Source organism: Helianthus annuus, chromosome 13, assembly GCF_002127325.2.
Source record: "Helianthus annuus cultivar XRQ/B chromosome 13, HanXRQr2.0-SUNRISE, whole genome shotgun sequence".
In the NCBI taxonomy this organism is placed as follows: domain Eukaryota; kingdom Viridiplantae; phylum Streptophyta; class Magnoliopsida; order Asterales; family Asteraceae; genus Helianthus; species Helianthus annuus.
In genome coordinates, this window is record NC_035445.2 from 153,865,509 (window position 1) to 153,877,762 (window position 12,254).

Genomic DNA, 12,254 nt, shown 5'->3' on the forward strand with positions numbered 1-12,254 from the left:
TAGCCCTCCTGCTACTCCGGGGGTAGATAGTTGTTCCACCAACCCGGACAGACTCCATGTCGCACCGATGACACAAGACGCACAACAATTCCAAACTCCTCCCTCTACACGAGTTAATCCATCTTCACCGAGTGAAGTTCTCTTCCCAGTTGAAACCATGGAAATTACCCCAGATGGAGTAAAAAATAATTTCATAGTGTTAAGAGAACTCTTGAATGGGTATGTTCGAGAAGAACGGACAAAAGGGGTCAGAGTACGTTTTTCTTATGATGAACCTAAAGTTGCACTCTCCCCTATGCCCTCTCCATTGTGCACTACTACATCTCCAAGTGTTACTCGAGCAGGACCCAGTTCTTACTCACATCCATACCTTATGCCCGATGGTTCACTTGGGCCGGGGAGCTACCCTACTAGCTCACCTATTATGCTCCCAAGAAGCCCAGAATATACCGTTGAACAGCTCCTCCAAAAGGCTCAAGCAGGTACCCCGTCTCCACCAACTACCTTCGAAGAAGCCCTTCGATCGTTACCATTGGCTAGCAGAGCCGTAGCTGTGAGTTTATCGCCACTTCCTGGTCTTCAACTAGGTTTCCCCTTGTATGGTGCTTAATATCCTCAAATGGCAGCTCTCTTGGCCCAACTAAGCCAACAGCTCGTGGGAAGTCAAATGTGGCAAGCTTTCCAGGTTGGGTCGCAAGCTTAAACCCAACCCAACATCCAAGCAGGTGTTAACACTAGTGGAGTAGGGGTGAACCTTTATATACCATCCAGGCCTTATAAACCTAGCTCATTGTCATGCTTCTCCGAAGAGATAGCCAACTATGTCTTCCAAACAAAGATAAAAGATAAAGATGCCATCTAACGTTAAGACATACGATGGTCTGGAAGATCCCGAGGACCATCTTCAAGTCTTCACAGGAGCTATTACGGTCGAGCATTGGAATAATGCCAAATGTTGCCATATGTTCATGCAAACCCTCATTGGGCCAACTAGATTATGGTTCTGTGGGCTCCCCACCAGAAGCATAAAATCCTTTGTAACCTTTATAAAAGCTTCCTTGCCAACTTTACCCCTCAAAAGAGATGTACCAGAGATGCTACCGTCATGCATCAGATCCAACAAAAAGATCATTAAGACCTCCGTGCGTTCATAGAAAGATTTAAGAGGGAAGGACTGGTGTACAGCAGGGCAACTGAGAAAATGAGGGTATCTGCATTCATGAACGCTATAAAACCCAAGAAGCTTCTCAGAAGGTTCCATGAAAACAACCCTCAGACAATGGATGAAGCCTATGAAAGGGCAGAATCATTCTTGAAGGGTGACGAAGCATTAGAAAAACAAGCATCAAAGAAGAGGGAACAGGGAAGCTGGAGGGAGCTACCTCCTCCATCCAAAAGGGCAAGGTTCCAACCCTTCATCGATTGACGGCCTTTCAGGTCCTACGAAGGAAGAAGGTTCGAAGATAGAAGAAGTGCCCTTCGTCTGAATCGTAATTAGGACAAAGACAAGCAGATCTTCACCCTCCTCACCAAGACGCCCCAAGAAATCTTGTCAACTGAAGAGGTCAAGTACAACTCCCGACCTCTGTCCAAAGCAGCTAGCAAAAGAGATGCAAGTAAATTTTGTGCCTTCCACAATGACACATGACACCACACAATGATTGCTATCAGTTGAAAAAGAGAATAGAAGAAGTTGTTAAGTCGGGGGGTGGGGGCTTGCTCACTTGGTGAAGGATTAAAAGACAAGAAGGAGGGGAAGAAAGCGGTTAGCATAAACATGGTTTGTTCAGAAAGCAAAAAAGAAGGGAAAAGGAGGAGGACCATACCATGGAATCAACATTTCATTTGCTTCCCCCCTACAGATCCAAACGATAAGTAGGAGTATCCAATCATCGTGGAAGCTGAGATAGAAGGGGCTTCCCTCGACATAGTGTACATGGATTCGAGAGCGGCCTCCAATATTATGTATCAAAGATGCTTTGACTTACTCTGAAGTGAAACAAAAGCTCGTCTACAAGCTACTGAGACGTCCCTCTGGCTTCACTTAGGAAAAGGTACAACCCTTAGGGAAGATAACACTGAACCTATGTTTCAGGGATGGAGACTTATGAAGAACAGAGGAGCTCACCTTCATTATTGAAAGTTCCCCTTCAAACTATAACATGTTGATAGGAAGGCCGGGGCTAGCAGCATTCGATGTTGTAGTAACGACAACACATGGAATGATGAAGTTTCCAACGGATAAGGGTATCGCTTCATTGGTACCTACACAAGAAGCCCTCTTGATCGCATCCATGGAAATAGAAGAATGGGAATGTAGTAAAACAAATAAAAGTCCAGTTGAAGAGATAAGCATCAATGATTCCTACCCGGAACAAAAGATAAGAATCAACAATCACCTCCCTGATATAATCAAGAAAAGGTTGATCGACCTCCTCCGAGGGAACATGGACGTGTTCGCTTAGTGTTCGGGAGATATGGTAGGGTTACCAAGGGAAGTAGCAGAGCATGCATTGAACACAGTTCCCACCTACCAGCCTGTCACACAAAAGAAAAGAAGCATAGCACCTGAACATAGTCTAGCTGCCTATCAAGGGGTAGAAAGACTTGTGGAAGCTGGTATCTTAAGGGATGTAAAGTATCACTCTTGGCTAGCAAACCCCGTCATGGTAAGGAAGCCAGATGGCTCTTGGAGAATGTGTGTTGACTTCAAAGATCTCAAAAAAGCATATCCCAAAGACTGCTACCTGTTTCCCAAGATCGACTCGAAGGTGGACTCGCTCACTGATTTTGAATACATGTGCTTCCTAGATGCCTATAAAGGGTATCACCAGATCAAAATGGTGAAGGAAGATGAAGAGAAGACAACGCTCCATACTGATAAGCGGATCTTCTGTTACAAAAAGATGCCTTTTGGATTGAAGAACGTCGGGGCAACATATCAATGTCTTGTGGACAAGGCCTTCTCCGAAAAATTGGAAGAAATATGGAAGCATACGTTGATGATTTTGTAATAAAGAATCACACGGGAGAAGACATGCTCCAAGACATCAAGGAAACGTTCCACAATCTTAAAGCAACCAACATGAAATTAAACCCAAATAAATGCACCTTTGGGTTTGAAGAACGAAAGTTCCTCGGTCACATTGTGGGGAAACAAAGAATAAAAGAGAATCCGGAAAAGGTCCGAGCGGTCATAGAAATGAAGTCCCCCAGGACCAAAAAAGAAGTTGAAAGCCTTAATGGAAAAATAGCAGCTCTCAAGCGCTTCCTCCCCAAGTCAGCAAAAAGATCATAACCATTCTTCAAGACGTTGAAAAACTGTGCTGATAAGAAAAACTTTATATCGACGGAGGAAGAACAAGTGGCCTTCATAGCACTCACGGAGCTTTTAGCTTCCCTGCCGACCATGGCAGCACCCAGGAAAGAAGAAATAATCATAGTCTACCTGTCGGCAGGTTCGCAGACTATAAACATCTCATTTACTTTGTGATCCATGCGCCCTATGCCCATGATTATTTAAGCTAACAGCTTCTTAAAAATGATTTTCCACAGGACAAGAAGCAATAAGCTCTGTGCTTGTGGTGGAAAGAGAGAAGGAGCAGATACCAGTGTACTTTGTGAGCAAGGTTCTAAAGGCAGCCGAAGTCAATTACTCTCCAATCGAGAAGCTGGTACTAGCATTAGTACACATGGCTAAAAGACTAAGGAGATACTTTCAGGCTCATCCAATTCAGGTCCTCACTGATCAACCACTAAGGTTCATACTAGAAAAACCTAAAGACTCGGGAAGGTTAGCTAAGTGGGCCATAGGGTTGGGGGAACACAAGATTGAGTATGTACCAAGGAAAGCTTACAAAGGACAAGTATTGGCAGATTTCTTGATAGAAATGTCGGTAATCAAGGAGGTAAATGAGATAGAAGAAGAAAGATGTCAAACTATAATCCCAGGGAAGTGGACATTGTTCTCTGACGGAGCTTCTTGTATAGAAGGTTCCGGGGCAGGTCTCATCATAACAGACCCCCACGGAACCGAATATACTTATGCACTTCGTCTTGATTTTCCCTACACAAATAATGAATCTGAATACGAAGCCTTGTTAGCTGGGTTGCAATTAGCAAAAACAATGAAGGTCAAGGAGCTGCACGCCTTCACCGATTCAAGATTGGTAGCAAGTCAAGTGGGGGAGAATACATAGCAAGGGAGCCATCCATGGTAAAATACAAAGAAAAAGTTAAGGAGCTGATGGGTAACTTCAAATCTTGCTCATTAACTCAAGTATCAAGAACAAAGAACAAGCAGGCAGATGCCTTTAGTAAGCTAGCTTCCTTGACATTCGCATACCTCACCAAGAAGGTGCTCGTGGAAGTGCTCAAAGCAAGATCTATCGAAGAAGCTGAAATCGAAGATGTGGTGATAGAAAATGAAAATACATGGATGACACATATCCAACAGTTCCTGCAAGAAGGGAAGCTCCCTCCCCCCCCCCCCATAGAATTAGAAGCCGCCAAGATAAAGACGAAAGCCAAGCAATATGTCCTAGAAGAAGGAAAGCTTTACATGAAAGGTTACCTCTCCCCTTTGCTACGATGTGTGGGCCCAAACCAAAGCAACTACTTGATAAAAGAAGTCCACGAGGGCACCTACGGATCACACGCGGGAGTAAGAACAGTCGTGGCAAAGCTAATGAATATGAGTTACTTTTGGCCCATGATGCATAAAGACACGGCTGAAGTCATTTACAAATGTGAAGCATGCCAACTACATGCCCCAGTCAAAGCAAGTCCAAAGCATGACCTTGTCCCGATATTGGCTGCCTGGCCATTCTATAAGTGGGTAATGGATATCGTAGGACCCTTCCCCCAGGTAGTTGGACAAGTAAAATTCCTCCTGGTGGTAGTAGACTATTTCACAAAATGGCCAGAAGTTAAGCCATTAGCGAAAGTCTCAGGAAAATATGTTGTCAACTTCGTCTGGGAGCAGATAATATGCAGGTTCGGGCTACCAGGGGAGATAGTAACCGACAATGGAAAGTAGTTCGCAGGAAAACCATTTAGCACCTGGTGCAAGGAACTTCAAATCAAGCAAGTCTTCAGCTCTGCTGTTATCCACAATCAAAGGGCAAGTAGAACGAATGAATCGCAGCATTGTAGAGGGGTTGAAGACTCGGCTAGGGAGATATAGTAAACAGTGGGTAGAGGAGCTCCCCAGTGTATTATGGTCCATTTGTACCCTAGAGAAGACAAGCCATCAAAAGACCACATACAGCCTTGTATATGGCTCAAAAGCTGTGAGACCCGCCGAGATTGGAGTTAGAACGCTGAGAAGTTCGAAGAAAAACAACACCGGAAATAATTCAGAGATACTCTTAAACCTTGACCTACTTGAGGAAGCCAGGGAAGCTGCCTTGATCCGAGAAGCAAGGTACAAACAAAGAATGGAGGCCTACTACAATGCAAGGGTCAAAAAGGAAGCCTTCAAACCTAGTGACTTCATACTCAGGAACAACGAGGCAAGTAGGCAAGAAGACCTTGGAAAAATGGGCCCGAAATGGGAAGGCCCATACATTATTAGCGAGGTGCACAAAGGAGGTTCCTACAAGCTTGAAACACCTGAGGGCAGTAAGGTACCAAGGCATTGGAATGGAAAGCAACTCAAAAAATTCATAGTCTAGACAACCAATGTAATGACAAAAGCAAACTTGTACTTGCCTAGATCAGTTTAATGAAAACAAGGATAGCACTTTTGTTAAAAAATCTTTAATTCTTATTTCATTGTTCTATACTAAGGGTGAGCTCCTCCAAATAAAGCTCCATGGGATCCGATGCTATATCTACCCATGAAATGGGGATGAGCTCCTAGGCCATATCGCTCAACAGGGAACAAGGCGCTATACCTTCCTGTATACAGGGTAAGTTCCTAAAATAATACAACTCCATGGACTCAAGGAAGATTCTTCCAAATTCATTTATAATAAGTATAAGTACACACAAAAAACTACAAACTTGTTTATTTGCAAAAATGCAAGTAAACACAAAGTTACAAGTATATAAACAAATCAAACATTAGGAAATCAAAGTAAGTCCATGAAAGAGAGTGAGCACCTCACACCAACTCTGCTCCATAAGCTAACATTATAAAACACAATAAGCTTATGTCCAATATACCACAATAACAGAATAAAAGGTGGACTAGAAAAGAGATAGAACCATAACAACTTGCATTAATTCTCTCCAAAAAGACTCGAACCAGGTGACTGCAACACTTAGTTTGAAACCTTTACGGAAAAGGACATTGCAGAAACACAACTGATAAAAGGAAAATTAAGGCACAAAATTTTCCATGACATAAGCTAAACACAAGTTTGACAACAAAATAATAGCAAGAAAAAACCAATAAAAGTGCACAAAGTATGAAATACTAAAACCTAAGTACCCCTAGGGGTAGCTTCCATTCAATTAAAACCGTAAAGTTCAAAACATCATAAGCCCTCATAGGGGCACAACATACAACCACAAAAAGTTAAACACTGTTCATATTACAACCAGCACCAGTGAAGAGGGGATCATTACCCAAGGAGAGATTGTCGTACAAACCATCCAGGTCATCTTCTTCATCATCACCAGAAGCAACGAAAGTTGTCTCAACCCTTACAGAAGACAAAGGGGGAGCATCAATAAGGATTGACATGGTAGAAAGTAGCTCAGGATCTGGAAATACCTTCAATTTCTTTGAAGAAGGACCAACATCATCACCCTCCTCATCACTGGTCTCAAACAAGGCTTGCTTAATGGAAGCCACCGAAAGCAGTTGATCGCATAGCTCCTTGTTCGAACATGCTGGTTCCAAAGCCTCCAGTTCAGCTATGGGACAGTCAACCATACGAGACAAGGCTTCCACATAAGGATAGGAAAGGGCGTCCATCTTCTTCACAGTATCAACAAAATCAGGAAGCGAATTTGGCTTGAAGGCATGAAGCTTCTCTATAGCTCCCCCTTTGAAGCAGCATCAAACCTTGCAACAAGACCTGTATGACGACCATGAGCCATCGCTTTAGAGTAAATAACTGCAAGATTCTAATTTAACTCCTGGCTATGAAGAAGGTAAGTTATAGAACGACGAAGACCGGAACCAATCAACCATTTCCTATCATCTTCCAACTGCTTCACCTGTTGCCTTAGCTCTTCCGTAGCTGCTTCATCGGCAACACGCTCCTGCCTGAATTTAGCCCTCTCAATACCAAAGTCCGCCCTCCCCTTAGCCAACTAATTATTGAAGTCTGAAAGTTGCCCAGCATAGACTTTAACCTTTTTCGTTTCTTCGTTCATTTTGGCCTGGGAAGAAAGCAATTGACCCTCAAGCTTAGTTACCTTTACCTGGAAGGCTGCCAAATCCTCCTGAGAAATCTTGAGTTCTGCTCCTTTCTTCTTCAAAGAAGCGGTAACCTCATCAACTCTGTTAGCAGTGGAAGCCCAACGTTCAATGCAATCAGGAAGGGAGGTGACAAGTCAGGCAGCATCGGTAATAGCTTGATAGGCAGAATCCTCATCGGATAACTTTGATAAGAGCTCTTTTTCAACAGGAGTGGCCATATTCCTTAGCATATCATGGCAAGTCTCGTTACTGGTAATAGTATCACAAACACGAACGTTCCATTAAGGAACAAACACGGGAAAATTAGCCTTTACAGGCATCTTCCCCTTAACAACCTCCGGTTTTTCTTTCAAAACCACCTCAACCTTCTTCTTCTTCTCATCAATAAACACAGAGGAGGCAGCTTCCTCAACACCCCCAACAGAAACCCCTCCCCTAGAGGAAGCAGTTTTAGAAGTACCACCCTTAACCTCCTTCTTCCAAAAATTTTTTGATTTTTTAACCTCATCAACAGCTGGAACAAACCTCTCAGGAACAGTCCTCTTGGACTCATTCAACTTTTTCAAAATAGCAGATATCTGCTGGTCAGGAGCATCACCTGCCTCACTGGAAACCTCTGGAATCTCCTTTTTAACAGGCTTCACAACAATAATGGATGTGATGACATTGGCATCATTTTCATCACCAATATCAACATAGATAGGATCAGAAGATTGTGAAGCAACAGCAGGAGAAGCAGTAGACCTGGTAGACCGCGAGGAGGGGCAGGTTGCTTCTTAGTAGAAGAGCTATCAACAAGGGGCTGAACGGGAACACTTTCAAAATCCCCACCAGTCCGGACATGCTCATTATGACGAACCACAGAAGGAGCACCCTCAGGAACCTCCTTCTGACCGATTTCCACATTAGAAGGGTCATTAAGCATAATTTAGTCCAGGGCACTCATTTCTGAAAAACAAAGAAACAAAACATAAGCATCAGACAAACCTATAAAAGGTAAGGAAAACATAAAAACTGCATACCCTTCTCATTTAAATACAACACTGTTTCAAAACCAGACTCAACTCAGTCTTGATTGATACCCAACATAACAAGAAGCTCCTCCGGGTAAGCCCGGGTAAGCCCTCAACTTGGAACGATAGGCACGAAGCCTAAGGAGTAACTTCTGTTCAAGCTCATTAACCCCCAGTTCCTTCTCATTCAAAACATCGGTAAACTTTTGAGAGACAACTGTAAAAGGAAGTAACCGCTCAGAGATAAAAAAGAATTGGTTCTTCCAAGCATAGGTATGACCAACAGTGTGAGAAAGGAGGGGAGCCTCACATTGAGTCTTCTCGATGGTATACCAGTTGCCATTCCGGGCAACCCGGAAAAAGCAGTGGAACATCAGAAGAGAAGGCTCATAAGTAAGAGCCCGACACAGGATTCCAGAGTGCATAATCCGGGCAACACCAACAGGGGCCAACTGACCCAAATAGAGACGGTAATATTTCAAGACCTCAAGAAAAAAGTTGGTAAAAGGGTATCGCAAGTTAGGTTGATCAATGATTCAGGTATAGAACACAACAAAACCAGGCGGACATTGATTCGCGGTCCTATCCCCCGGAACCTGTGTTTCAAGGGTAGGATCGATACCATAATCGGCACAAAATTGATCAATGTCCGACTGAGTGAGTTTTGAAAACTGAACAAGTGTGTCATTTTTGTTTGACGCCATAAGAAAAATAAAGGAAGAAGAACAGTAACTCACCGAGATTATAAGGAGAACGATCGGAAAACCGTCAAGGTAACCACTGGATAAAAACAAGAAAATGAGATGTTGAAGATGAGAAATGGAAGGACAATGATGACGGTTATATAAAGTGAATAAGGATTTCAAAATTCAAACTTGTATAAAAAACCGACAAGTAGAGGGGTGGGATTAAACCCTCAGGGCTAGAAGGCTAGGGTAATCAAGGAGAAAACTGATGGAACTGTCACATCAGTCATATCCGGGTTGCCCAAATCCACAAGTGGGGTAATGGGCCCTAATGATTAAACTACACCTAGCGAAGAGAAGCTCGAAAACGCTAATGCTTCTAGAACATCAGTTCGATAAAATGCATCTTTTTTCTTAACAAAAAACTCACATTTTATTGAACACATCAATGAAGCATAGCTAAAAAACCTTTTGCTGAAAAGGACAAAATTAAAGACCCCTAAGCTTAGAGTCATAAGTGCTGCTATTTACAATACCAATACTCATGACTGGGGGGCTGATGACGTGGGTACTCGGAGATCCCAGTCAGTAAAGTCAAAGTCAATGGTAATAGTAAAAGTAAATAAACAACGTTAAAGCACAAAGCAAGAAGCTAGAAGCTCCGGGTCAAGCTCCTGACCTGGAGCTGATGCGCCTACAACTGATGATAGGAGGGCAAAATTACTGTACAACCTCGGGACTTGAATTTAATAAGTCAAGATGAAAAGACAAACTTTCTATAAAGCATAAAGTGTCCTCGAGACACACAAAACCTGAAACATACCTAAAGAGGTAAAGGCCAAACCTGCAAGCAACATCAGGATGGATAAGCTTACCTGGACTAGACGGTGTACTACTAGCATAAGGCTCCTTGGGCAGACCAGTCTGCCTATATAAGAAGAGTCTTGTCCTAGCCAAAAGTTAAGTTATTCTCTCTCTCACACTCTAATCTCTTATCCTTTCTTTTGCTAAGACTCTCAAAGAAAATTCTATAGATTCTCACGCTGGAGTCCAAACGCGGGAGGCCCCCTCTCGCGTTAAGGCTAACGGTGTTCTTTGGTTGCAGATTCTGATCAAGGGACTGTCTTTTGGAGTTGATCTTGGACATTCCCCCTGACATACTCTTGTTGTTTTAACAATTACCATATACATTACATATCTATAAATAGTGTTTATTAATTAGAACACCTCGGATTAAATAATACAAGTTAAATATTTTAACTTAATAATATTTAGGAAACTAATTTTGTAAATATATCTCGTATATTAAAAATACAACTTAGCCACATATTATATTTTTAGGCCACCACTTTGATGATGTAGACATGCTTTTAAGCCAGAGAATAGTTGTTTGAGCCACAATTTGTTTCCTCCAATTCTCAATTCTCCTTTGAGCGGTCATTATTTTCTCCTCTACTCGCCCTCTCTCTTCAATCAAACCAATCTTCCCAAAATTATGAGATCCTTTCCTTTTTTCATTGCGTTCTTTTTCAGCTGCACCATTCATAAACCCTAATATCTATCCATGATTCATATTTAGCAATTCTCATCTATCTCCATTTCTTTCACTATACCAGGCAATGATGATCAGAATCATTGCAATACCACACAAAGTCAATCTTTCTAGGGTTTAGGGTTTATTTTCAAGGTCATTTTCTGGTTCGGACATTAGCCTGAAAAAAAAGTACTGAGATCGAAGATTGTAGACGGATTTCACCAATTTCGATTTGAAGCTGACTCTAACACTTCGATCTCTCATCCTAATTCGTATTGTGGCTATTCATCGTATAATCCGATCTACAACGCCTCTGACCAATAACCTAGATGTCACGACCCCCGACCCACCCTGAACGGAATCGGGAGCCGCGAACAGCCAAGTGGTACCGGTGATTATTTTGAAAAATATTGCAGCGGAAATTTCATCAGGACCGTGAGTTAGGAAAAATATCAGAGTTTAGAAAACACCGGATTTTATTTATTAAATAGATGGGATAAATCCATGGTTTACAAAGGTAGCTTTAATAAGGGATAACCCAATTACATAAAACAATATTTCTTAATTTGATTTAATTAATAAAATAAGCCACTTCTTGAAGCCTTTCAGTGCCGTATCCAACTCTTACTACAATCCACTGTAATTACCTGAAACGCGTTTTAAAAAGGTTTTGTCAACAGGAAATACTGAGTGAGTTCATTCAGTTTGCACAAAATGACCCATAGTTATAATTTACAGTATTAAGAGCGATTACAATTTTTCTACATGTCAACCATATACCCACGGTATTTGTCACTCGACCACCCCTTGGCTATCTCGTTGTCCAATAGTGATGGATTTAACAAGTAATGTATACAAAACCCCACATATCGGCTGTAATGAAGACTACAAAGACTTAATCCCTGTAATTATAACTTTGAAAACAAACATGATTTTGAAAGCAAGTTTGGTAAAAAGAGAATGACTCACATTATAAGCATGCAGTATTGATTTAACAAGTTTCCTGATTCAAGTTCTTCTGAGAATTAGCATCTACTTTGATTGTAAGTGTATGGGGTAGAGTTTAGTCTACTGATAAGCCTGATAACCTAATTTAATAATAATGCACACGAACTAGGTCAGTAACTAATACAACATTTACGATAACTCACGAGATTAATACCCTCACAACGAATGACAAAGTGCAATACTTAAACATCCATCGGATTCGCAACGAATGACAGAGTACACCCCGAGTTCGGGTGGCACTCAAACATCCTGTCGGAATCACGATTAATGACAAAGTATAGCATTTAAACATCTTGTCGGATAGTTTCAATCGATCGGATATTGAATCGTAGCAGCGATTGAGTTAATACCCGGTATCATAGCAGCACCCCACTAATGAAAATTATGATTTTATGCAGTAATTCTTCATTTTGAGAGAATTGGTCGAACATAGACGAAGTGCTCATGTCCAAACTATTTATAGCTGATTTCTGAGGTTGTCTCGGCCCGCGTGAACCACAGGACAAACCTTACGCGGCCCGAGTGGAAGTATGGATCAGATCGGAGGTTGCTGAGTCACTGGTGGTCGCGACACGTGTGATGACACATGGCCTTCATGCATATCCGGAGACCCACGAGCTGTCGCGGCCCGCGTGACC